Source organism: Sander lucioperca, chromosome 13 (genome assembly GCF_008315115.2).
Source record: "Sander lucioperca isolate FBNREF2018 chromosome 13, SLUC_FBN_1.2, whole genome shotgun sequence".
NCBI lineage: Eukaryota > Metazoa > Chordata > Actinopteri > Perciformes > Percidae > Sander > Sander lucioperca.
In genome coordinates, this window is record NC_050185.1 from 2,041,007 (window position 1) to 2,067,693 (window position 26,687).

Below are 26,687 nucleotides of genomic sequence, written 5' to 3' on the forward strand. Positions count from 1 at the left end.
CCTGCCTAGACCCCATTTCCCTAAGCGTCAACAAAAAAAAGAAAAACATCTGAGGTCTCCATATATTCACTTCATGACAGAAAACATCATTCTTCAAACAATTGATGCAAGAACATGATGACAGGAATGTAGTCCACTACATTGCAGCTTCTCAGCAATGTTGAATATCAATGCAGTGTTGATGTGGTGAAATCTGAACAGATCCACACCGTCCTGGTTCAGAAGTCTCCTAGTTCCTTCATATTGTCCATGTTTGTATCTGTATCCCCTCTGCACATTGCCCCATATGCTCTGGAAGAAAAGAAAACACTGACCAGTATCGTTTGCAAAACAACACATGAAAATTAAAACATCAAATAAGAATAAAAATTAATAATATCAAAAATAATATATGATAATATGAATCACATTCCATTTCCCCCCTTCGACTAATAAGAAAACACTAAATATCACTACAATATTCAAAGAAATGTGAAAAAGCATACAGTTAACCAAACCCTTATTTATAAACAAAATTTCTAATTCGAAATTTAGACTGATACTTAAACTAACATCTCAACACATCAGTGTAGCCATCTTAAACTATGAAAATTATCCTAAACTCTTCACATTTAATATCTTTACATTTTCATCCTGAACACAAGACAAACCATGTCTACTTGCTAATGTAATATGCAGAACAATCGTTCCTCTCCAGTAAATTGTAATCACTATCAGAATTCAATAAACTACAGAGCTTCACTCTGGAGTTTTTGTAAGTTATTATTATTTGTTTTTTACCCTTTAACATTTACAAGCTTAAGTAACACCACTGCAACTTATGCAGAATAGTGAAATTCAAATCAGATTTCTGAACCTCTATATAAATGACAAAAGATGCTGATCCATCATTGGGCTATAATAACTGATTTCCATTCGCAAATCTTAGAGAGAAATCACGAACAGATGACTGGTACACTATAAACAACAAATAAACCAATACAAACAACTTTTAATTTGAGTAGACTATATCTGTGATTGGGAGTTGTCTTATCTTTTCTCACATTATCACTGCTAATGTTTTTATGCATTCTCTATGCATCCCTATTTTACTTATAGTTACACAATTGTTCTAAGCTTATTTTTAACCAAATTCTAAGAACAGCACTCTCAATCTGCTTTTGTAACAACTTTACATCAATCCAATTCAAATTCATACATGAGATTACTTCCCAATAAATTATCTGGGCAACATTCAAATAATAGAAACATCTTCAAAAGTTGCCTATGTCATTAGAGCACAAAAATAAAACAATAAAATGTTCTTTTAACATTTCCTGACACACCAACCAAAGTAACATATTTGTCACTAGTCTTGTTAGAAGCTGTCACGGGAAAATCATTACAAATTTAACAGAATAGATTTCACCAGATACTGATGAAATGTAAGGTTTTCATACCAATTTGCTTAAGTTAGATGTCTTAACCCTTCATATAGGTGTGTTCACATAGAAGTAACTCTATTTTAAAAGCAGAAATAATTACTTCTTTAGAGTATGTGTATTTTCAAATTGTGTGTTTGTCGGTGCATTACCTCCTTTTTATGTGTTGGTGCGTCGATGCGTCGATCCGTCAGAGCAAATCCGATCTCTCTCACTCCTCCCTCTTTCTCTGGTCAGTCTGCTGATGTCAACGCTCATCTGTGCAGATCTGTACCAACTTGTGACTGTCCTGATCCTCAATTGTTGGATCTCTTTCTGGTCCTGATGACACCAGCTGACACCCCCCTTTCAGATCTTCTGGGCATCTCTAGAATCCTGGTTCCAGGCTCCTGTATCCTCCTCTGTAATTTCCTCTGGAGTTTCTTCCTGGTCTATTACACTCACGGGCAAAGTGTCCATCCTGTCCACAAGTAAAATACGCCTGTGGTGATTGCATAGAGTATGAATCAAATCTTCTTCCTCTACTTAAGCTTCCTCGTCCTCTTCCTCTCCAGTTCTGTATCTGTCCAAAAACTGGCTGTGGATATAAAACAACTGGAACCACTAATGGTGGTTGGAGCAACTGGCTTGACTGGAATTGTGGTGATAATTGTTGATTTGGTGGGCATTGATTCTGCACAACCAAACCCTGCTTCTTGTCCTTATTCTCCACCAGCTGCATTTGATTGAGTTTTCTAAGAGTTTCTCGGTTCTGTTCTTTCACTTTTTGGGACCCTTTTTTCAGCAATTTGTCCCTCTGTATCTTCAGCTTCTCCAAGTATGACATGCATCGCTCCATGTCTCTTTCAATCTCTTCTATGCTAGACGCTGCAGGATGAAATCCTGTAGCTCCTCTGCTCTCCAAATCTTCATCGCTGTCTCCATCTTCACTTTCATCACACTCTTCTGAATCACTCTGATCATCATCATCATCATCATCCTTTGTCTTGCTAATCCTCAGTCTACCCTTAGTTTCCAGATGTTTCATTTTCTTCTTACTTTTGGAGCTTGGATTCATCTTTATGGTTGTTTCAGCTTGTCCTCTCTCAATTATTAGTTCATCTGTGAATGTTTCACCAAAGTACTTTGTAGGCATGTGTGACGTTACTTCTTTAATGTCAGTCTCTGGTCATGCCCTGAGAGCCATCTGGGTGTCCAATTCAGTCACTTAACCATGGACAGTTGTAAATCTGTCGCCCCTCCTTCGCTGCTGCTCCAGCTCCAGATGCAGTTTCTGGTGCAAGTATGTGGGGGATGGGGCCAAAGTTGACTACCAAATCAGCTTGTAGAGGAGTGAGACAAGTCTGCTCTGACATCCATCGAGGCACGCTGAATAAACACAAAACACAACACCTCCGAGAAGCATTACTTGTACTTTTAATCATACTCATTTTAGTTTTCTTGCTTCTAACCTATGACATCATTGATTCAAAATGTTGCTACAAAAATATTACCTAAGTACGAAAAGTATCATAAAATATGTACTTAAAGTATCAAAAATAACAATGTAGAAAATCCTCACATTTCTGAAACTAGAAATGATCCCAACAGTCCTGTCAACTAACTAAGTATTTAAACAGCTAATCAGTTCAACTGGACTTATAGGCCTATATATTTGTTGGACAGTTTAACAACAATAAAACATCATATTTATAAACATATGTTTGTTCTACACAAATCCTAATTCATTTTTTATGATATGTCAGATTACAATAATATCCAAAAGCAATTTGTCTTGGAAATTGCCATTAGTCATTCCTGAAAATTACATAATTTATCTCTTTTCCCTAAGTTTTTGGTACTTGTGGTATAGCAGTTTGTTACTATTTTCATCTAAACGTCTTCCCTCCTGTAGATTATAACCCCAATGCTACAGTTGTCTCTGTAACAACAATATTAGTATGAACTCCAGTATTCAAAAGGACATTTATCTCTTTCTTTGTCTTTCTGTCATTCACAACACTCTCTTTCTGTCTTTAACCACCTCAGTACCTTATTGTACCCTGAACTTTCTCTTAAAGTCATGCCTTTTTCCATTATCCCATAAACTTTCTTTTCCCTTTCTACAGCATACACTTATTCTCTCAGCTTTCCTGACCATCTTTTGTAACAATTGTTACCCATTTAATATACAAAGTATATGAATTAACTCAGTCTGTTTCATTAGGATTGAATTACTCGCTGTTTCTTCACAGGAATCAGATTCATTCATTCTGTTTCCCACCTTCACAAATGTCACTCATTTCCTTGGTGCAATGACATGACCACATCTGATTGTGGAGAACTTTAGCAAAATCAAAAACCTTATAGAATTATCAAATTTTGAATTGTTTTATTCAAAGTCAAATCATTTTAGATGCCTCACCACTCAAAACAAGTGGTCCAACATTTTAAAATGGCAGAGGTGACAATCCTGAAGCCCATCAATCAGTCCTCTCATGTCTTACTTTCAATAGAGGTATAGAGGCTGGAATTTTCTTAATCCAGGGTGATCAATCACTGATTTGTAGTTCCAGCAAATCACCTATGCCAACTATTAATCTCTCTTTTTTCCTTTTTCTTTCAGGCCTGAGCCTTATTATCCTACTTTTATCCTCAAATCTTTCTCCCAATTTTTCTTTTCATGCTTCAGAAGCAAGCATAGTTAAGGCTTCCTAATTAGAAGGACATTTTAAATTCTTATGCCATTTCTCTAGGTGTTTTATGACATTAGCCATAATGAACAGAATATCTTTCCTTACAGATAACTAAGACTCCTGTTCTCAACCAAAACATATATGTGTGTATATATATATATATATCTCTAATATAGGATCATAAATCACGCATGTAGGCCTATCACACACAGCAGAAACACCACTGTTCACACACACACCGCTGTTCACACACACACACCCTCTCATACACACAAAAGTCGACATCATTCATCCATGTAATTCCTAAAAAGAGCCTGCTTTCCGCTGTATTTTTCTTTTCTTGTTTTTTTTTCTTATTTCTTTTTCCTTATTATTTTGCTACCTAGATATAGAAGTCCAATGGGAAGTCTGCTTCGGACATTATTCGTCAACAATGAATCGATTGGGAAACCTACCATTGAACTGTTAGTCTACACCTCAGTTCTCAGAACTGGCTCAAACTTTTCATCTAATAAAAGTTCAAGACTACGGCCCATCCTAAAATCGCCTTTTTTCAAAGGGCTTTTTATCAGATTAACGGCGTTATCCTTTATTCTTTATTCCTGTTATGTTCTCTTTATTCTTCCTGTTATTTTCTGTATTCCTTTTATTTTCTCTTATTTCCTTTTATCTTCTCGTTATTAATTCTTGTTTTAATTTACTCTTGTTTCCTTTTCCTTTATGTTGTTTAAGCCAAATTACCCTGGCCAGGGTTATCAACTATTTTCTTTAATCCAATCTGCCTATTCCTTAAAGCCTTTTCACATTGTCTGTGTGAATATTCCTTAATCCCTTACTTTTTTCTCCCTTTTCTCTATTTCTTCACTTAAATTTCCTTTTCCTCTGTTTTTCTAACTTTTGTTTTCCTCTTATTTCTCATATGTTAACTCACACTTCCCTCTGTCTGCGTTGATTTTAACGCAAATAAATTTAGGAACCCCATCACACAGCAATCACTACACAAAACACACACAGGTTCGACACGGTGCAATCCCTCAACGCACACACAGAGCCACACACGAACTGACCAGCGCCCAAATTGTGAGAAAGCTCACCTCATAGTCGACCAATGAAGCGGGAGTCAGTCCCTGGGTGCCCATGATGAAACAATGACCTGGGAGATGCAACCGATCCCATCCTCGTCGCCAAAATTGTGGTGTCTTAAATAGTAATGCTGTGATGCTGTATGAAGAGGACACTGATCTTGATTATAAAAAGGTTTATTACAAACAAAGATTCAGCATCAATTTTACAAACTCCTGCAGAGAGCTTGGAGAACGACCAACCCAAATTCTTCCAAAAAGTCGTTCTGCCTTTTCTTTGTATGCAGAACGTATATATCTTATGCATTGTATCAACATAGGACATGATATGTGTGAGTATACCATTGGACGGATAACTGACCAATCAATGCCTGTTATCTGGCACAACTCCAAAAAAGGTCTCTTCTGTCTTGGGGGGACCTCTGCTCATGTTAACAATTTCCAGATGTTCTCAGTAAATGTAGAGTAAAGTTCATGCATCCTCCTTATACCAACTCTTAAGTCAAAGTGTATAGAATGTTATAGGTTGTCAATATACCACAAATGCTTACTTACACGTAAAAATGTATCTTTGGTTTTTTAAAAACGCTTTATTAGTATAATAAAAACTAGGCTATAGAGCCGACTGTTGGGTAAGGAGGTTGAAGGCAGCTGCCGGGTGCCTCATCCCCAGGCGACTGCTGTAGCTTGTGGATGACATCGACGTTTTAATCACTTCATACCAGCTTATGTACAGGACATTAGCAGCATTAGACAGATACAGACAACTAAAACAACAATACAGACCATGCAAACAAGACTTGGACAATACATAAACAATCAATGAGTGCAAGTGTAACTGTTGAGAAGGAACAGTTTGTATGCCTTTTTGAAATATGTGATGGATGGTAGTGTTCTGATGTGATGGGGAATGCCATTCAAAATTTTGGTGTATGTATGAAAAAAGGATTTCTGACCATAGTTGTTTTTGTATGGGGGGACTGGAATGAATGCCTGTGAAGGCGTACTGGTCTCATATTGTGTTTCGGGAGAAGTGCAGCAAGTGTTGGTGAAGTGCTATTTTGAATCCCAGAAGAATACACAGAAACTGAAGACAGAAGACAGACACAGGTACACAGAACTATTTTGAAGGAACTAGAAGGTTCCTTCAGCCCATTGTCTATCTTGTTGGTGGAACATTTGCACCCCACAAAAGAATGAATACAATTAAATTACAGTTACAAATCCAAATGTTGGTGATTACAATGGGTTTACAAAGGGTCTTTTTGTTTAAAAGTTTATACTGAATGTCGCTGTGCAGGAATGCCTTTTTGTTGACAGGACTTTTCAGCTTTATTGCCCAGTTTAAATTAATGTTAGAAAAGTAATAATTTCTTTGATAAAGTAATCAAAATAGTTACATAATTACCTATTACATTCTTAGGAAATTTTGAGATACTATGTCAATATTGTGAGATATTAAGTCAATATTTGGAGCTACTAAGTCAATTTTTTAAAGTTTCTTGTTTTTTTGAGATACCAAGTCATTAGTTTGTAATAATAAATCAATATTTGGAGATACTAAGTCAATATTTTGAGGTAATTTGTCATTGTTTGAAGATACTAAGTCAATATTTCAAAGTTGCTCATTATTTTGAAATAGTAAGTCAATATTTTGAGATACTAAGTCAATATTTGAAGGCTTCTCCTAATTGTAAGATACTAAGTCAATATTCAGGGATAATAAGTCAATATGGAACGAATAATCTGTAACCTATTACATACCAAACGTAACCTAACCAACACTAATAATAATACATTATAATTAATTTGTTAATTATATTTTGTATTAATAATCTGAAATGCCAAGTAACCTAATAACTAAAGCTGTCAAATAAATGTAAGTAGTAGTAGTAGTAGTAGTAGTAGTAGTAAAATTACAATATTCCCCTCTGAATAGTGGTGTAGAAGTAAAGTTGCAGAACCTAGAACTAAGTATGGTACTTGAGTAAATGTACTTATTACTTCCCACCACTGGTAAGTGTTGATGCTCAGTGAGATGTTAACAGCAGTCCAAGAGAACATGACACAGACAACAGAGGCAACTACACCAGCAAACGGGTATAAATTTTGTTTGAAAATACTTTGAACATCAACAAGAAGTGCCATCACATAACATTGCATAGAACACTTTTAATCAGAAATTCATGGATGAGCTTATTGAACACTGAAACCACTTTGGCCCAACACAGAAAAACACCAATTCTCCATAAATGAGAGATTATAACAAAACCTGTTCCTTGAAGTCAATCTTGAGCTGCATCTGTACCTCGTGTTATCTTGCATTGGGTGAGGTTTCCTGCTGTGCAAGTGTGTTAACATAATAGTAGATATTGTAGGTTTTTAATAAAATGGTAGGAGTAGGATTGCACAGGATATATGCAGGGGGATTAATGACAGCGGGAGATGCAGAAAGAGAGAGTCGGCCCCCTAAGATAGCCTGTCAAGCCTACAAGATAATTTACAAGCTCGATTTCAAATTGAACCCTTTGAACTGTCAAATGCAGCTTTCCCCACTGCTTTCTCTTTCACACAGGCACACACCAACTTTCAATTTTAGACTTAAATTCTTGGCTTTCACACTGAAAATGGCCGATTCTGTATTTGACGTTGGCGAGAGTAAAGATTTGTCTGAGCACACACACACACACCCACACACACAGGCCATGACACTAACAATCATCACAAGCAAACACCAAGACTTTACTGCAATATTCAGTTTGGAAAACTTAAAGGCTTTGATAAGTTAGATATAGGGGGCAGTCTTTGAGACAAGTACTTGCTGAATAAATGAAAAATATAATGAATGTTGGATTGTCTCTTCCTTAAAGATGAGTATAGATGAGAAAAAAAATTCCACTGATGTATTTTCCGCTCTCTATGATTAAGAACTGTAAAAATAGCCCCCTGTCAGAACGTTTTATCTACTTAGCTGAACTGATAAGCACAGGAACCTACTCAGCAGTGAGATGACAACCTCAGAAAAGCACCCCAATCAGAAAAAAAAGCAAATGAATGTGATTAAGGCCTGTGAGAAAAAAATCCCACAAAACAATTTTCTAGCACAAATAATAATATAATAATATAATAAATATTTAAGTTTGGTCTTAAAGTAAAAATAAAAAATGTGTCTTGCGATGGAATCCCACCGGCCGCGTCGAAAATCAGGCCAGGGGTGTAAAGTGAGGGGGCCAATGAACTCTAACTACTTTCTACCCAACTATTTCCAGGGCCCTTGCTTGGACCACACCTTTTTTCGAAGCCGGCCTTCATTTTGACTTCAACTACACACCTGTAGATTTTCGTGACTGTGTCTTCTATAGCAAAACTGTCTGAAGACAGACAGACAGACAGACAGACAGACGGTCAGACAGACAGACACAGAGAGACAGACAGACAGCTGGCAAAGTACTCAAATCCTCGTCTGTGGTATTTCCTGCTACTGTGTCTCCAGACACACACACACACACACACACACACACACAGACTCACAAGTAGTCCATGAGCCAGGACCCCAAATTTGGGCCATCGGTATCATCTGGGGGGACAAAGTCTCATAGTGATTTTTGGCAAGGTATACACCCCTAGTACTAGAAAAATCACGATAGCTGTGCAGGGGTGGTAGCGAAATCACCTTTTTTCAGCTCATGAAGTTACTAACCCCCTAAGATAAATTCTGTTTTTGAAATCTGGTGTATATCTAGTTCTGGCTCATGTAGGGATATTGTCAATATTCTATAATATGGTGCTTGGTATCGTTGGAAAGGTGACCTTTTAGGCTTTCATTTAAGCCCAGTACTGAATCTGTCTGACAAACACAGAGGTCACATGACTTCTTTAAACCAGAAATAACACACATTTTCTCACAATTTCCACCTAAACTGTATGCTTTCTTTTATCCCTGGGGCATGAAGGAACATCAGGGACACACAACTCAACAACTTCAATACTCAAGGCACTCTGATGATTCAGAAAATGTACAATATACCCATACTATTTATTTGTGAGAGCCTTAAATTAGACTTGTGCAGCCAGCACAAGTCTTCAAAATGGAATGGACAAATAGAATACCCTATTAGTCCAGGGCCAAATGGCCTATTTATTCATGTACAGTTGTAATAAAAAGTAATTGTTTCAATAGTGTTGTCAACATAACACTTTTAAGTGGTTTAACAAAATGTTTCTATCATGTATTTTGATATTCACCCACTTTCAGTTAAAATGTCAGAAAGTAGCTCATGCACGGTTTTGTGAAAAGCTTGTTGGTTCAGTTGACTGGTTATAACAACACTACCAACTATGCCATTTTCAATCAACTTCCAATGAGTTCCAGGGGTATTAAATGTAAGTAGAAAATACCTTTTCTCTTGTGCTTGTGAATTGATGGGGAATAGACAGAGGGAGATTATACCTATAGCTGTACCTGTAACAGCAGCTAATGTAAGCTTGGTGTTTTTGTAGGCTAGCCATCTAGCAGGCTAGATAGCTTAAACAGTATAACAGTAACAGTAACTGCTACAGTGCAGGCTAGCTAGCTTATCAGTTGGACATGTTCCAACATTTCCAAGAGGATGTAAGTGACATCAGGTTAAGCTTTTGTTATGATGGGTTGGGTTTAAGTAATGTCAAGTAACCTTTTCTTTCTTTTTTTCAACACAATTGTTCATTAACCTATCATGTTTACTATACTATAATCACTACCCTTGTGATTTTCTTTTTAGTTACTGTGATGGTGGGTTCTATTTCGTATAGGCTTCTCTCTAAGAGCTGTCGCTATTGGGTTTGTCCCTTCACACATGCGCAGTCGTGAAGATTTCTTTCCCGCCCTTGCGTCCAGCACGGGCTTTCAACTACGTCCGCAGAAACTGTATATAAACAGAGTGGACCCGTTGTTCATCTCCCACTTTCTCTTCAAGCTTTGCAGTATGAAGACCTCAAGAACCTCCATCTCCAGCAGCGTCCGCCTCTGCCCTGGCTGCCGGACCGGCTACATCCTGCCGCCGGATCTCCACCCCCGCTGTGAGACCTGCCTCGGTGCCGTTCACGCCGGCAAGGCACTCACCGCCGAAGCCTCCTGCCAGTTCTGTGCTCGCCTGCCATCTAAAGAGCTTCAACGGCGGGCGGAAACTTTTCTGGCTTGCAAGGTCGTCGGACAGGGGGATGGCAGTTGGGCAGACCGGCGAGACACCGTCGACACCCTGGATCTACTGGAAGAGGACGTCTTCAACGGGCACGAGTCCGATGACTCGTCTCCCCCGGATGACGGTTCTCTCACCGGTTTTCCCTCCTCCCCTCTGGGAGAACTGGACCACGAGATAGGGATCAATGCCCTCCCACTGCGGCTCTCCCCATCTCCGGAACGGCCAGGGGCACTGCCTCAGCGGTCTTCCTCTCTGCCACAGGCGGCTCCACCCTCCACCACCAGGGCTCTCTTCCTGGACCTGCCGGACATCATAAAGAAGGCAGCGGCCAGAGAGGCATAGCACTCCCGGCTGAGCTTCCAGCCCCCTCTCGCGGCCTCTTGAGTGGAGATGTCTACACCCAGGAGTCGCCGTCCAAACGGGCTCCACTCTGGCCGCGCTTTACGGAGCTTCGGCCGTTCGTGGAGGAAGCTCTCTCCCGGCCCGGGAAACTGAAGGCACCGTTCTCTTGCTATGCCCCGTTCACCCGGGTTCAAGGCGACACAGAGGCGGGCTTCCCTTTCGGTCCCCCCCTTGAACAGAGCCTGGCGTCCATCCTGCTTCCAAGGGCTACGTTTTTCGGCCACCGGAAGCCAACTCCCCCATCCCCCCAGGATCAGGTCTGCGCCCAGGTCACTGACCGGTCGCACCAATGTGCGGCCCAGGGCCTCGCAGCGCAGAACAACATCACTCTGCTAGCCTCCGCCGTCTCCGCCACAGCTACCACTCCGGGAGCTCTTCCCCCCGGAGCTAGCCACGGAGATCGGAAAAGCGATGACCGCTATCCTCACCCTCGCCACTGCGTCCACGGTGGCGTTATCGAGGATTCAGGTGTGGCAGACTGTGGCCCAGCGAAACATCTGGCTCTACATGTCACAGCTACCCGCGGAGGTCAGATGCGAGCTTCTGTACGGCCCCATAGCTCCCGATGGACTATTTGGGCCCCGCCCACAGACGGCCACGTCCCACCTTCACCAGGCAGCCGAAGAGGCAGAGCGGCTGCGAAGGCTCAGCACCTGCAAGGTGGCTCCTCCGCAGCAGCGCCGCCGCCACGACAACCGCCAAAGAGGAAACGCTCCACAGCCTCTGCTGCGGCTGCGTCCTCCTCCCAGGCTTCGTCCTCCGCTCCTCCGCCCGCCTCCCACCCTCCGCAGCGGCAGCCAGCTCCTGACTGGCAGGCTTCACGGGGACAGAGGACCATGAAAGCGGCACCCACCCTCCTACACGCTTTTCCCCTGGTCCCTCTGATCCCTCGCCTCCTGGAACGCATCCAGGAAGAGAATCTGTCAGTCATTTTAGTGGCACCGGAGCGCACAAGCGCATCCTGGTTCCCGACTCTGGTTCAGATGTTGGCGGGCCCTCCCTGGCAACTACCATGGCGCGAGGATGCTCTGTCACAGCTGAACGGCGCGATATTTCACCCCCCGGTGATAACCCAGCGGCTGTGGGGTTGGCTGCTGAGCGGGAATGCTTGCAGAGATTAGGCTTGCCCCCTGCCGTGGCGCACTATCCAGAACGCCAGAGCCCCCTCTACTACTGCGTGTTACGCAGGGCATTGGTCTGCTTTCCAGCGTTGGCGCACGGGGAAGGGTGCGGACCCCATATCGTGTCCCCTGCCTCTCGTGTTAACTTATCTCCAAACATTGGTGGATAATGATTTAGCTCTGTCTACAGTCAAAGCCTACGCGGCAGCTATCTCGTCCTGCCACAAAGGCTATGGAGAGAGGACGGGATTTTGCGCACCCCCTGGTGAAGCGGTTTCTGAAAAGGGGTCAGGCGTCGGAAACCCGCCATGCGCTCTCTCACACCCCAATGGGAGGATGTGAAAGACATGACCAGTGACCTGAACCAAGAAAATATGACCAATCTGCTGCAAAGTCCACTCTCAGCTGAGCTGATAACCCTGTGGACAGACTTTCTAGAACACCTCCATCACAACAATGTTTCTCTCCATTCTGGAGGTCATACATTGACATGGTAGAGGATGTAGTACTTGGCCTTCTGCGTGCGTCTCGTGAGGGGGGACTGGGAGTTGTACCTCCATGCTATAAGAACCATGATCCCATGGTGCTTTGCCTACGATAAGATAAATTATGCTAAGTACATTTCTTATGCATTTCTATCCATCCATCCATCCATCCATCCATGTCCGCTTATCCGGTATCGGGTCGTGGGGGCAGCAGCTCCAGCAGTGGACCCCAAACTTCCCTTTCCCGAGCCACATTAACCAGCTCCGACTGGGGGATCCCGAGGCGTTCCCAGACCAGGTTGAAGATATAATCCCTCCACCTAGTCCTGGGTCTTCCCCGAGGCCTCCTCCCAGCTGGACGTGCCTGGAACACCTCCCTAGGGAGGCGCCCAGGGGGCATCCTTACCAGATGCCCGAACCACCTCAACTGGCTCCTTTTGACGCGAAGGAGCAGCGGCTCTACTCCGAGCTCCTCGCTTCTCACCATATCTCTAAAGGCCCTGACACACCAACTAGACGGGCCAACCGTCGGCAGTAAAGCCAGTCAGACTGATCAGTCTGGTCCCTGAGGTCCAAAAAGTGCCTCAGAACACACTGAGGCGACGCCAACTTGAGCGTACGTTCTGCGCGTGCATGAAGCGTAATACATCTCCATAGCAGCAGGCGGCGCTGCTCTGTATTGTTTCCATTAACAGTCTGATTATTTCCCAGAAAATGAAAACTGGCAGCTGATTGGACGAACGCGTCACGTGGTTCTTTTTTCTCCGGAAATTCACAGCCAGTCATGGCGGCTTGTTCAGAATACGATCTCATATTGTACTAAAATAGTTCACCGAAACGTGGTTCTGAAAACATTTTAAGCGAGAAATAGGCCATGCAGTTTCTGAATCTGGCTTTCAGATTGACAAAGTCAAGTTTAAAAGATTTTCGTCAGATTTTGAGAGGCTCATCTGCTCCCCATTTCCGGGTGAGTCCCGACTGCCCTGTCTCTGACTGAGCATGTCAGGTCGGCCCAAATGAAGGCCGACGGCTCCTCGGATGGCCGAACACACTGAACAGACTCGAGTCACCGACCTCGCCAGACTGTCCGACGGCCGATTATCGGGCTGGTGTGTCTCCTCTATAAGGGAGACGCCAGCCACCCTCCTGAGGAAACCCATTTCGGAAGAAAAGGACCCAAGTGCCAAGCCCTGTTGGCAGAGGATGGAAGATGGAGACAGAGGAGGAAGGTGAACAGTTGGTGCTGCACTGGATGGAAGGCCAGCCAGCACCTGAAGCTGTCCTGGATCTACTCGCCTGCAACTGCACAAAAAAGTGTTCACTCCCACGATGTATGTTTCTTGCAAATGGCCTCAGATGATGATTAGATAATACAATAATGGATATCAACATACAAACCAGTCTTTGATTAAATATATTCACTTTACAACCTGTTTCTTTATTGACTTTTACAACTAATGAAGCTCCATCCATTTGTCCATTCTATTTGCTCTGTTCTATTTTGAAGACGTGTGCTGGCTGCACAAGTCTAATTTAAGGCTCTCACAAATAAATAGTATGGGTATATTGTACATTTTCTGAATCATCAGAGTGCCTTGAGTATTGAAGTTGCTGAGTTTTGTGTCCCTGATGTTCCTTCATGCCCCAGGGATAAAAGAAAGCATACAGTTTAGGCGGAAATTGTGAGAAAATGTGTGTTATTTCTGGTTTAAAGAAGTCATGTGACCTCTGTGTTTGTCAGACAGATTCAGTACTGGGCTTAAGTGAAAGCCTAAAAGGTCACCTTTCCAACGATACCAAGCACCATATTATAGAATATTGACAATATCCCTATCATGAGCCTAAACCAGATATACACCAGATTTCAAAAACAGAATTTATCTTAGGGGGTTAGTAACTTCATGAGCTGAAAAAAAAGTGATTTCGCTACCACTCCTGCACTGCTATCGTGATTTTTCTAGTACTAGGGGTGTATACCTTGCCAAAAAACAATGATAGCATTTGTCCCCCCGATGATACCGCTCATGGACTAAAGGTAGTATGTATGTGGTAACTACACTCACCTAAAGGATTATTAGGAACACCTGTTAAATGTCACGTTAATGAAATTATCTAATCATCCAATCACATGGAAGCTGCTTCAATGCATTTAGGGGTGTGGTCCAGGTCTAGACAATCTCCTGAACTCCAAACTGAATGTCAGAATGGGAAAGAAAGGTGATCTAAGCAACTTTGAGCGTGGCATGGTTGTTGGTGCCAGACGGGCTGGTCTGAGTATTTCACAATCTGCTCAGTTACTGGGATTTTCACGCACAACCATTTCTAGGGTTTACAAAGAATGGTCTGAAAAAGGAAAAACATACAGTATGCTGCAGTCCTGGGGGGCGAAAATGCCTTGTTGATGCTAGAGGTCAGAGGAGAATGGGCTGACTGATTCCAGCTGATAGAAGATCAACTTTGACTCAAATAACCATTCGTTACAACCGTGGTATGCAGCCAAGCATTTGTGAAGCCACAACACGCACAACCTTGAGGCGGATGGGCTACACCAGCAGAAGACCCCACCGGGTACCACTCATCTCCACTAAAAATAGGAACATGAGGCTACAATTTGCACGAGCTCACCAAAATTGGACAGTTGAAGACTGGAAAAATGTTTTGCCTTGTTACCACTGGGCAGGCTGGTGGTGGTGGTGGTGTAATGGTGTGGGGAATCCCTTTCGCCTTCAGAACTGCCTTAATTCTTTGTGTCATTGATTCAACAAGGTGCTGGAAGCATTCTTTGAAATGTTGGCCCATATTGATAGGATAGGGTCAAATACGGCATTAGTATGGTGTTCCTAATAATCCTTTAGGTGAGTGTATATATTCACTATACAACAGGCTGGCTGGTGACTCAAAAACCTGTGGAGGACAGGAGGAAAAGCAACCCACGTCTTTTTGTATTTTTATACTAGTTGGCTACTTATCCCTACTTTCTTATGTTAAATGGAACATTAAGCAGTTAAACAATCAGAATCAGAATCCTGCTAATTGCAAAGTAGGTTTTCGCATACAAGTAATTTGCCTTGGTGTTTTGGTGCATTGACAAGATTTCTTAAAAGCAATCACCACCAGAACATCAAGATCATTGGCTGCAAAGTCCCCACACTATCATTGGATAGAACGTGTGTGTGCAGGGGCGCCATAGAGCTGGTAAGTCCCGCCCCTTCCGCTAATCGCCCTGGACCTCAAAGTGGAAAAACCGTCAATGCAAGTGAATGGGAGAAAATAATTATTTTCTGTACCCGTTTGAATTTTGCCATGAATGTGAACATATGTTGTGTGTGAATTTTTTATATAATTTTTCATGTAAAGAATGCTTCAATTTAGCGGGTAGAATTTTGATACGATTAGACTTTGTGTGAGAGCACTTTGTGGACTACAGCTCTTCGCTGCTTTCGACGCGTTTTATATACGTAACCACCACTAGCACATGGATCCCGCTAAACATGGCTGTGTCTTTGGTGCACTTCACCGCATTCTTTCAGGGAGAGGACAAACTAATTGAGCGTGGTGAAAACCACTTCAGGTCTGGGCATGTGGAGGGGTTTAAGTTCGCAAGTGGGGAGATGGTCGGCGTTGTCCACGCCAGTCGAAGAGAAAAGCGTTATAATGTTTCGGTGAGTCTAATAGCTAACTAGCACGTTAGCAAAATGCTAGTAGCAGTTACTGTAGCAAAAGCAAAGCTTGTTTGAATGGTGACATTTGGGTACAAAACACACAGGCATCTCGATCTGTCTTCATAGATTATCGCACCGTGATTTATGGAGGGAAAATGCGTTATGGGGTGACGTCACATATGCGACATGTAGTCTTTCTAGTTTTGTCTTTTCCACAACGGCTAGCCGAAGAATCATGCAATATACTGTCAAACTCGTTACATGAAAAATTATATAAAAAATTCACAGACAACATATGTTCACATTCATGGCACAATTCAAACGGGACCAGAAAATAATTATTTTCTCCCATTCACTTGCATTGACGGTTTTTCAACTTTGAGGTCCAGCGGGGTTTTACGGAAGGGGCGGGACTTACCAGCTCTATACAGGGGGGAAAAGTTAGGACAATTCCAAGGGCCCATGACTGACAGGGACCCCAAAAAATAGGTAAAAACTAATATAAAATTATTAAACCATCATCATTCAGTATATATATATATATATATATATATATATATATATATATATATATATATATAGCAATAAACAAGCCGTTCTTTAATGTCACTGACTGTTAATTATGTATGCGATTAATTTCGATTAATTAATCAGAGTATGTAATTAATTAGATTAAATTTTTTAATCGATTGACAGTCCTAGTATATGTATATATATATATATATATATATATATATATATATATATAATCTAATTAATTACATACTCTGTGATTAATTAATCGAAATTAATCGCATACATAATTAATGGTGCCTGAACCGATACTTTTTAAGAAAGTAAAAAAAGAAAAGAAAACAAAGGGTACTAAACAACAGTTGGTGACCTTAAAGAACGGCTTGTTTATTGCTAAGGCCATATGGTCAAAATTAAATGATTTAATAATAATGTAATAACTATAACAATAACTTATTTCACTAGTAAATTGCTGTTGAACGACAAAAACAACCACCAGATGGGAAATGGACATTTACAATAACTTCAAATGCACCAGGAGGCTGTAGTTTACCAGTTTCATTGAACGCACCGTCTGTGTTGTTTCTCCGACGGCAGCTGCAGATTGTTACATCCTGGTGTTGAATCCTCTACAGTAAAACACAGCCACACTTTACACCGTTCAGCGTTAGCCGTCAGCATTTTAACCGTGTTTAATCCAGCTACTAGCTAGTGGTAGGCTAACGTTAGCTGCTGTCGAGTGTAGTGTTAACTAGCTAGCGGTAGGCTAACGTTAGCTGCTGTTGAGTATAGTGTTAACTAGCTAGCGGTAGGCTAACGTTAGCTGCTGTCGAGTATAGTGTTAACTAGCTAGCGGTAGGCTAACATTAGCTGCTGTCGAGTATAGTGTCAACTAGCTAGCAGTAGGCTAACGTTAGCTGCTGTCGAGTGTAGTGTTAACTAGCTAGCGGTAGGCTAACGTTAGCTGCTGTTGAGTATAGTGTTAACTAGCTAGCAGTAGGCTAACGTTAGCTGCTGTCGAGTATAGTGTTAACTAGCGTCACATGCAGCGGTGTTTGTGTTGCCGTCTGTTTCAGAGCATCAGAGAGAAGAGCAGACATATCAGTGGCTCCAGATTTCGGTAGCCAGGGTTGGCAGGAAGAAGATTTTTACAAGTAAATGTTCCAGTTAATGATCCAGGCAGCACATTCTCGTCTCCCTCCTTCATTTTACAGTCCAATGGTGGCTAGAACGGCTCCGGGTCAAACGTCAATATGGAATAGATTAATCTGCGTTATTTTTTTTAACGCATTATTTTTTCTCAGATTAATTAATCAAAATTAACGCGTTATTTTGACAGCAATAATATATACAAATATAATAATAAAATGAATGATCTCTTTGTTTTACTTGTTTTTGGCAGTAAAAGTTAAATATCCCCATTGACCAAATAGTAAACATCCATATAGACCGACCACCCCCCTGTGTCTGCATGAAATGGTTTGGTCCTGCCTTATTGCACTCAGTGACGGTGTTTAGTTGCAGTCAGTAGATGCACCAGAACTACAGTGACCACAGTGTTACCAAGTAACGTTAAATCAAAATCTGGTTTTCAAAAAAGGAAAGAGAGGAAAGACAAAGGGAAGGGTGTCAAACTGTAACCCAGTTTTTCACCAAGAAAGGTGGGTAGCCTATAGTCTGTGAGTGGGATTAACCTGTTGGCTTAATGTCCATAGTGGAATAAGCTAGCTAGCTACAGACTAGTGTTAGCCTACATTTAATCACCATTTATTCAGTGGAGGGAAACGTTTAGCAAGATATTCATATTAAATCATTGTCCCTGCCCCTTTTAGCAGACTTAACAACAGATGAGTCAGCAGCAGCCCAGTCTCCCCCTAACTGTGCCCCTCCCTGTCCCAGTGAAGAAGGTGAGCAACATTGTGTTCAATGACAGTTAGCATCATAGCACAGAGAGTCTGTGGGGATTTCTCTGTCTCTCTTGCTCTTTTTACCATTACAAAAAAGAAAATGAAATGTTTATTAATGACAGAAATTCAAACGCATTAATAACAATTATTTTCTCACATAATGATCAGTATGAAATAAAATTTAAAAAAACAACAACTTTCTGTCTGTACTGGATGCTGGACAGTTGGAAACAGTGAGTAGCTTACCTGAGCCTGCATGTAAGATACAGACAATATTAAAATAATCCAGTTTGATACATTCATTTAGATTGAATTATGGAATGACATCTATAGATACAGACTTTATTATTCCCATCATGAAGGGCATTTTATTTGAGAAGCTTGCACACACACACACACACACACACACACACACACACACACACACACACACACACACACAAACACAAAAAAATCTATTGTATCTAATGTATGTAATCAAGTGGTGGTGACACAGAACTACATGATACAGGTAATTTGGGTCACTGTTCTGTAGTGTTAGTGTTATATATTGGTATATGGCATTTTAATATATATACTGTATATATCACAGTATATATGTATATATCACATGCGTTGCGTACATCCTACAGAGCCAGGGCCCTCTCAGGTAGAAGGAGGAAGAAGTGTGGAAGCAGAGGAAGAAGGGAAAGAAAGTAACAGTGATGATGAGGATGAGAGATGCATGGTGGAAGAAGACAGACAAAGTTATAAAAAGGATGACCCAGGTTTGTGGCCAGCAAATTTGACTGATAGGGACAGAGAGGATTTTGTGAGGGCACTGGCCACCAGAGATGATGATGATGTACTGCCACAGGATTCTGAGGGAAAACCATTCCCAGAATACTTATTGTGCAGTAAGGCAGCCAATGGGAGGGAAAAGGTGAAGAGAGACTGGGTAATTACAGCAAATCTTCTAATGCACTGTATTGCATCCCATGTGTGCTTTTCTCTCATTTACAAAAAAGACCTTCTCTTAGAGCACTGAATAGCCAAAAGGGATATAAAATGTCTGATGTAAAGTGGCGTCGGATGTATGATAAATTCCCTGTCCATGAGAAGAATACGGCACACAGAGACTACTATTTGAAATGGAAGAACTTGCAACAGTCAGTAATGGCTGTTAGTGGCATTGACTCTCAGTTGCAAAAGCAGAGCCAAACAGAAGCTGAGAAGAACAGAGCTCTCTTACAGAGAATCCTGGATGTAACACTGCACTTGGCATCAAGGAATTTACCTTTCAGGGGTAAAACCAAAGACCTAGATCCATAATGGAAATTTCTTAGGCACACTAGAGCTTTTGTCTCATTACGATCCACTGCTTAATGAGCACTTGCAAAAAGTCAGGGACAAAAAAAAGGAACCAGGTTGACACATTATCTGAGCTCTGACATTCAGAATGAATTCATTGATTTATGTGGCAGAAGAGTTTTGAAAACAATTTTAAAGGAAAGGGAAGATACTATTTATTTTTCAGTCATCTGTGATGCTACACCAGACATTTCCCACACTGAGCAGAATGTGGTGCTCATCAGATATGTGAGCTATAACAAAGAAACAGATGACTGGGAGATCACGGAACGGTTCTTAGAATTTAAGGACTTTCACAAAAAAACAGGAAGTGAGATAGGAGAAATGATTGAAAATGTGCTTGATGACAAAGGGATAGACATTGGAGACTGCAGAGGGCAAGGATATGACAATGGGGCAAACACGTCAGGAAGGGAGTCCAAGCCCAAATATTAAAGAAAAATCATCTAGCTACATTTTCACCCTGTGCCTCCCACACCTTAAATCTTGTAGGTGTGCATGCTGCACAGACAAGCCCAGAAGTAGCAACATTTTTTGGCTGCATCAATCGCTTACTCACTTTTTAGTGCCAGTCCAGAACGCTGGGCCATCTACAAAGAGAAAACAGGTTGCTCTTTGCATCGCCTCTCAGACACTCGATGGAGTGCAAGAATCATGGCTGTTAAACCTGTAGCACAGCACCTTCCTTCTGTCATTGAAGCCCTTGACAGTATACTCACGACATGTAGTCTCACCAATGAGACCAGATCAGAGGCTAGTGGTCTGAAGAAATACCTCATGTCATTCAATGCTATTGTCCTACTCACTGTCTGGCTCAAAGTACTGCAGTGCATTGATGACAGGAATGTGGTTATCCAGTCTGGAAAAATCTCTCTTGAAACATGTGGGATGGATGGGAGTCACTCCTGTCTGAGGCAACACTGATTGCAACACAAATAGATGTTGCACCTCAGTTTAGCAAGGAACACAGTCGAAAGGCAAAGGAAAAGGAAGAGATTCCATGATGAGACCTAGAGGAGACAGCTCAGGACAGTGCAGCAACAGTGTTTCGGAACACAGTGTTTTTAACTGCTATGGACAGCATCATAAGTGATCTGGACACTAGGTTCCACACCACTGCAGAAATAGTTGAGGAATTCTCTGCTGTTTTAAAAGTTGGGCATATTAGTGAGGATAAAGTCCCTTCTGTGTGTCAATTCCATTCCAGATTCGATTCCAGAGATCTCACGTCCGAGTTTGAAAATGAAATAAGACACCTGAACACAGTATATGCTGCTACTTGTCCCCTCTTGGTCTCCTGAATGCAATTAACAAGATGCAGCTACACAGCATTTTTGGAGAAGTCTGCATTGCTTTACGTATATTTTGTACATTGCCTGTGACTGTTGCTGGTGGGGAGAAAGCTTTCAGTAAGCTAAAACTGATAAAAAACTATTTGAGGTCCACTATATCTCAGGACAGGCTTTGTAGTCTTGCCATGTTGTCCATTGAAAGTCAGTTGGCTAGAAAGCTAGACTTCAAAGACTTGATCAGTGACTTTGCTAGCAAGAAGGCTCGGCGCTGGGCTCTTGGTGAGTCAGGCTGAGCAAGGGCCAGTGATAGCTGCCAAATGGCATGGCTATGGAGATTGGATATTACTACAGACATAATGCCCACAGCCTAAAAAAACTGAGAACAAGATGTATGGCTGGACTGCCAAAAACGTGTTGACCTGTTATTTGAGAGAAAAGTTTGGGATTCCAGGAGTCCTTTGTTCTTATTCATACCTTTTAATTTGATGTCACTGGTACTGCTAGTTTGTTATGACCATATTCCAAACCTGAAAACCTTTTGATTTAGTGATCACTTGATCTGTTTTGTAGCACTATAATAACCCTGGTGTGGAAATTCCATTTTCCATGTCCACTTTATTTTCTTGTTGGCATATATGTGCAGCTAAGTTAAAGAAATCTGCTGTTTTCATTGTTTTGAGAGGATGATGTTCATTTATTTTGATTGAAAAGTTAATATATATTTAAGTTTGTTTGTTTTTCTTTTTTAAATCTTCATTAATAATTATAATAATAATAATAATAAATAATAATAATAATAATTTTGTTAAGAGAATTTTCGATTTTGTCAAATTTTACAATAAAAATACATTGAGACTGTAAAAGATGGCCTTCAGCACATTTTTTATGGTTGCTTTTAATCTTGCATCAACTAGCGAACTGCATACTAGACTTGCATGCATGTACAAATCACCAGCAGTAAATATTGTGCTAGTACTAGTATTGAACTACAAGAAGCAAGACAGTTGCAAGCCTTTAATTAGAGTTGTGTAAAGCTTTTGATGGGACAGTTAGGTCCTAGAGATGTGGTGACAACAGCTGCGCAGAGGGGGCCCAATTAGATTTTTTGTCATGGGGCCCAAAATTCCTGGCGGTGCACCTGTGTGTGTGTGTGTGTGTGTGTGTGTGTGTGTGTGTGTGTGTGTGTGTGTGTGTGTGTGTGTGTGTGTGTGTGTGTGTGTGTGTGTGTGTGTGTGTGTGTGTGTGTGTGTGTGGTGTCAGAAGCCTCTCAGTCCAACGAGGGGTGATGCAGCACCCAGTATATTACAGTGTGAATTTTAAACACCCACTGATTTAAAGTGTTAAAAACAAAGCACAAATAGAGTGTATTCTGAGTTATTCTGCCTGTGGGATGGTTCCAGTCACTCTACATGTTGGGAGATTATCGTCATAGCTGCTGGGAGGCTTGTTGTTGCAGCCAGTCTTCCAAGAGCAAGATATAAGCAGCTTTGTTTTATCTATTTATTTATGTATTTAGACAAGTAAAGGCTGGCTGTCTTCTGTGGATTTAGTAAGGTCAGATGGAGTCTAGTCAATAAAATATTAACACAATTACCAATCTGTTTCTTTTATTTCAATTTTCGGCATTCAATTTAGGGAGTTTTAGTCTGGTTTATTTGCAGGGTTAAATTCATGATTACAATTTATAAATCCCTTCTCTGTTCTGTTATTGAGATAATATTCAATGAATTGTAATATAATCAATTCATAATATTCATAATATAACACTTGACTTAGAAGTTAGCAGTTTTACCTTTGTCTAGTAAAGTGATTCCAAAATCCTTAAAATGACCAACAATCACAATAACTTGCACTCGAAAACAATATGTAATGGCATAATGTACGGTAATGCACCTCAAAGGTTGTTTTAGTCTCAGATTGGACAGATAGTCTAGCTAGCTGTCTGGATTTACCCTGCAGAGATCTGAGGAGCAGTTAACCATAGTCCTCACAAATCCACCAGAGGTTAGAACGCTAACACAAAGAAAGAGGAAGGTAATGGACATCCGGCAGAAAAAAAAAAAGGACATCCAACGGAATTTCCGGCGGTACCGGAACAATCCCAGAAGTCGAACGTCATGGATATAGACTACATGGTTACAGGTTCACTAAAATGCAATTAAACTTTCAAATATTTCAACTCATTTGCCCTTAAAATGTGTTTCTCCCAAAGTGTGGGTCTAAAGAAAGTAAACCATAAGCAAAGAAGCCAGGAAGAAAACACTGTTTTAAAGTATGTCCTTCCGTTCACATCATGCAGTTCCTGCTTACGAAGAAGCTCCGATTAAGGCTGTTCCCTCAGCCCTATTTTCCCTCAGCCCTATGTTCCCTCAGCCCTATGTTCCCTCAGCCCTACGTTCCCTCAGACCTACGTTCCCTCCGCCCTATGTTCCCTCAGCCCTATGTTCCCTCAGCCATATGTTCCCTCAGCCCTATGTTCCCTCTGCCCTATGTTCCCTCTGCCCTATGTTCCCTCTGCCCTATGTTCCCTCTGCCCTACGTTCCCTCTGCCCTACGTTCCCTCTGCCCTACGTTCCCTCCGCCCTACGTTCCCTCCGCCCTACGTTCCCTCCGCCCTACGTTCCCTCAGCCCTACGTTCCCTCAGCCCTACGTTCCCTCAGCCCTGTTCCCTCAGCCCTATGTTCCCTCAGCCATATGTTCCCTCAGCCCTATGTTCCCTCTGCCCTACGTTCCCTCAGCCCTACGTTCCCTCTGCCCTACGTTCCCTCAGCCCTACGTTCCCTCCGCCCTACGTTCCCTCCGCCCTCCGCCCTACGTTCCCTCCGCCCTACGTTCCCTCCGCCCTACGTTCCCTCAGCCCTATGTTCCCTCAGACCTACGTTCCCTCAGCCCTATGTTCCCTCAGCCCTATGTTCCCTCAGACCTATGTTCCCTCAGCCCTATGTTCCCTCAGCCCTATGTTCCCTCCGCCCTATGTTCCCTCAGCCCTATGTTCCCTCTGCCCTATGTTCCCTCAGACCTATGTTCCCTCAGACCTATGTTCCCTCAGCCCTATGTTCCCTCAGACCTATGTTCCCTCAGCCCTATGTTCCCTCAGCCCTATGTTCCCTCAGCCATATGTTCCCTCAGCCCTATGTTCCCTCTGCCCTATGTTCCCTCTGCCCTATGTTCCCTCTGCCCTACGTTCCCTCAGCCCTACGTTCCCTCTGCCCTACGTTCCCTCAGCCCTACGTTCCCTCCGCCCTACGTTCCCTCAGACCTACGTTCCCTCAGACCTACGTTCCCTCAGCCCTATGTTCCCTCAGCCCTATGTTCCCTCAGACCTATGTTCCCTCAGACCTATGTTCCCTCAGCCCTATGTTCCCTCCGCCCTATGTTCCCTCAGCCCTATGTTCCCTCAGCCCTATGTTCCCTCTGCCCTATGTTCCCTCAGACCTATGTTCCCTCAGCCCTATGTTCCCTCTGCCCTATGTTCCCTCTGCCCTATGTTCCCTCAGCCCTATGTTCCCTCAGCCCTATGTTCCCTCAGACCTATGTTCCCTCAGACCTATGTTCCCTCAGCCCTATGTTCCCTCCGCCCTATGTTCCCTCAGCCCTATGTTCCCTCAGCCATATGTTCCCTCAGCCCTATGTTCCCTCAGCCCTATGTTCCTTCAGCCCTATGTTCCCTCAGCCATCAGGATCATCGTAGTCTGTTTTGGAGTAGGCTACAGAAATTATACGTTTCTGTTATCTAAAAGATTTTCAGTGCCGTGGCTCAATATTTAAATGATTTCGACAATGTGGATGAAAAAAAAAGAAAAGCAGTCTCAAGATGAAAAAAGCGGATTAAAAATCGGTCACGCCAACCCATTGTAAAGTCTTTTGGCCTTGCAGGAACTTGCAAGCGTGGCCAACAAAAGAAGCACTACTGCGCTTATTCAGTGAGCTGCATATCACAAAAGTAAACCCGGAAGCAAGATACATTTTCATTGGATTGAATAGCCACCATATTGGGGTCCGGTATCCAGGTCTTATTATACATCCATGTGTCAAACCAAACGTGAGTGAGAGAGTTGGATAAAGTAGTGCTGTGGAAAGTGAATTGTGTTGAAAATGTAATGTAAAAACAATGGTTCATGTCTGCGCATTTCCGAATTGCACTAACAAAATGTTGAGCTACACTTTGCACAGCTTTCATAGACATTTGCCCATCATCTTTATAGGATTAGTGAGATGTTTATTTCAACAAATTGTCAATTTTTACTTATTACAACACAAAGGCATATCCCAACACAAGTTCAATAAATAAATGAAAAGGAATTAATATGGAGCCTTTAAAATATTGACAATGCAATCTAGTTTTCTCTTTCCACAACACAGCTGGTTTGACAGCAGAGCACCTGGAGCTCTGCATAAGAGAGGCACAACACAGCCTCACAATAGATTCAATACACACTGTCCTGATTTCCCAACAGCTATCACTGCAGTATACATGGCCACAGACTATAGGTAGTCAGACTTGACCAGAATCATAATACCACCATGAAAAGACCTACTGAGATGCATTTTTTTTGTGTGAAAGAAGCCTCATGTTTCATCTGTGGCTCCAACGCTAAAAAAGTCAAAAACCCTGGTACACTGGAAAATTACTTTTACTTGTACTCATTCTATTTTTCTGCCTCAGACACAGGCTACTTCAGTAAGCGCATGGATACAATTGGAACTTTGTCAGAAGGATTTTGGTTTCTCTGGGGATTTTACTGTAGGAGGGCTTGCCAACCCTTCCCCTCTTTCCTTTAAACTTGCCAGCAACACATTGGGAGTAAATGGTTTGTCCAACTGAGAAGGCCGTTTACGACTTGGCTCTCCTCAGGGTTAAGAGTGAGGAGTTTTTGATCCCTTGTGTGAAACTATTAGCTTCCCTCTATCCACACTGCACAGATGGTAGTGCGTACTTCACTCTCCATTTGGCCACAAAATGGGAGACTGGAGGACAACCACATGAAGAGGGGAAATTGCAGGCGTGAGAGAAGGAGGCATAAAGAGAGTAGGTGCCTTTCTCTGTCACATGTGACATGGTAGATTCATCCACACTGAAGGCAGGACGTTGATTAGCAGGAGCAGAAGCAAATATAGGCTGTTGTTAAGAGTGGATCAATCATGTCATGGTGCTTTGAGCTTTTTCCTGCCAGCTACTCCATCTGTGTGTGGGATATTCTACTCAAAATGGCCAAGCCACTGCCAGGACTTTATCCACAACCAAAACCCTGCCTGATTTATGGATTTCAGATATAGTAATTACTGTAAGACAACTAACACAAGCTGCCTGATAGCTGCAGGAAAATGAATAGCAGAAGAAGAGATGATTAAAATGTCACCAAACACCAGCCTTAAAGACCTTTGTTAGCACTATGATGCAGGCACAGACGTAGATTTCAGGGGGGGTGTGGGGGATATGTCCACCCCCCCCTAAAATTTAGAAGAGGTAGATTTGTTCCCTTCGAGAAATATGAAATACAACCCACTCTCCAAAAAAGGGTAATAAATAACCGTTCAGGGAGTTCAAAACATGTATGGAGAACAAGAACTGTGTCTACTTTGATACGTTAGAAGA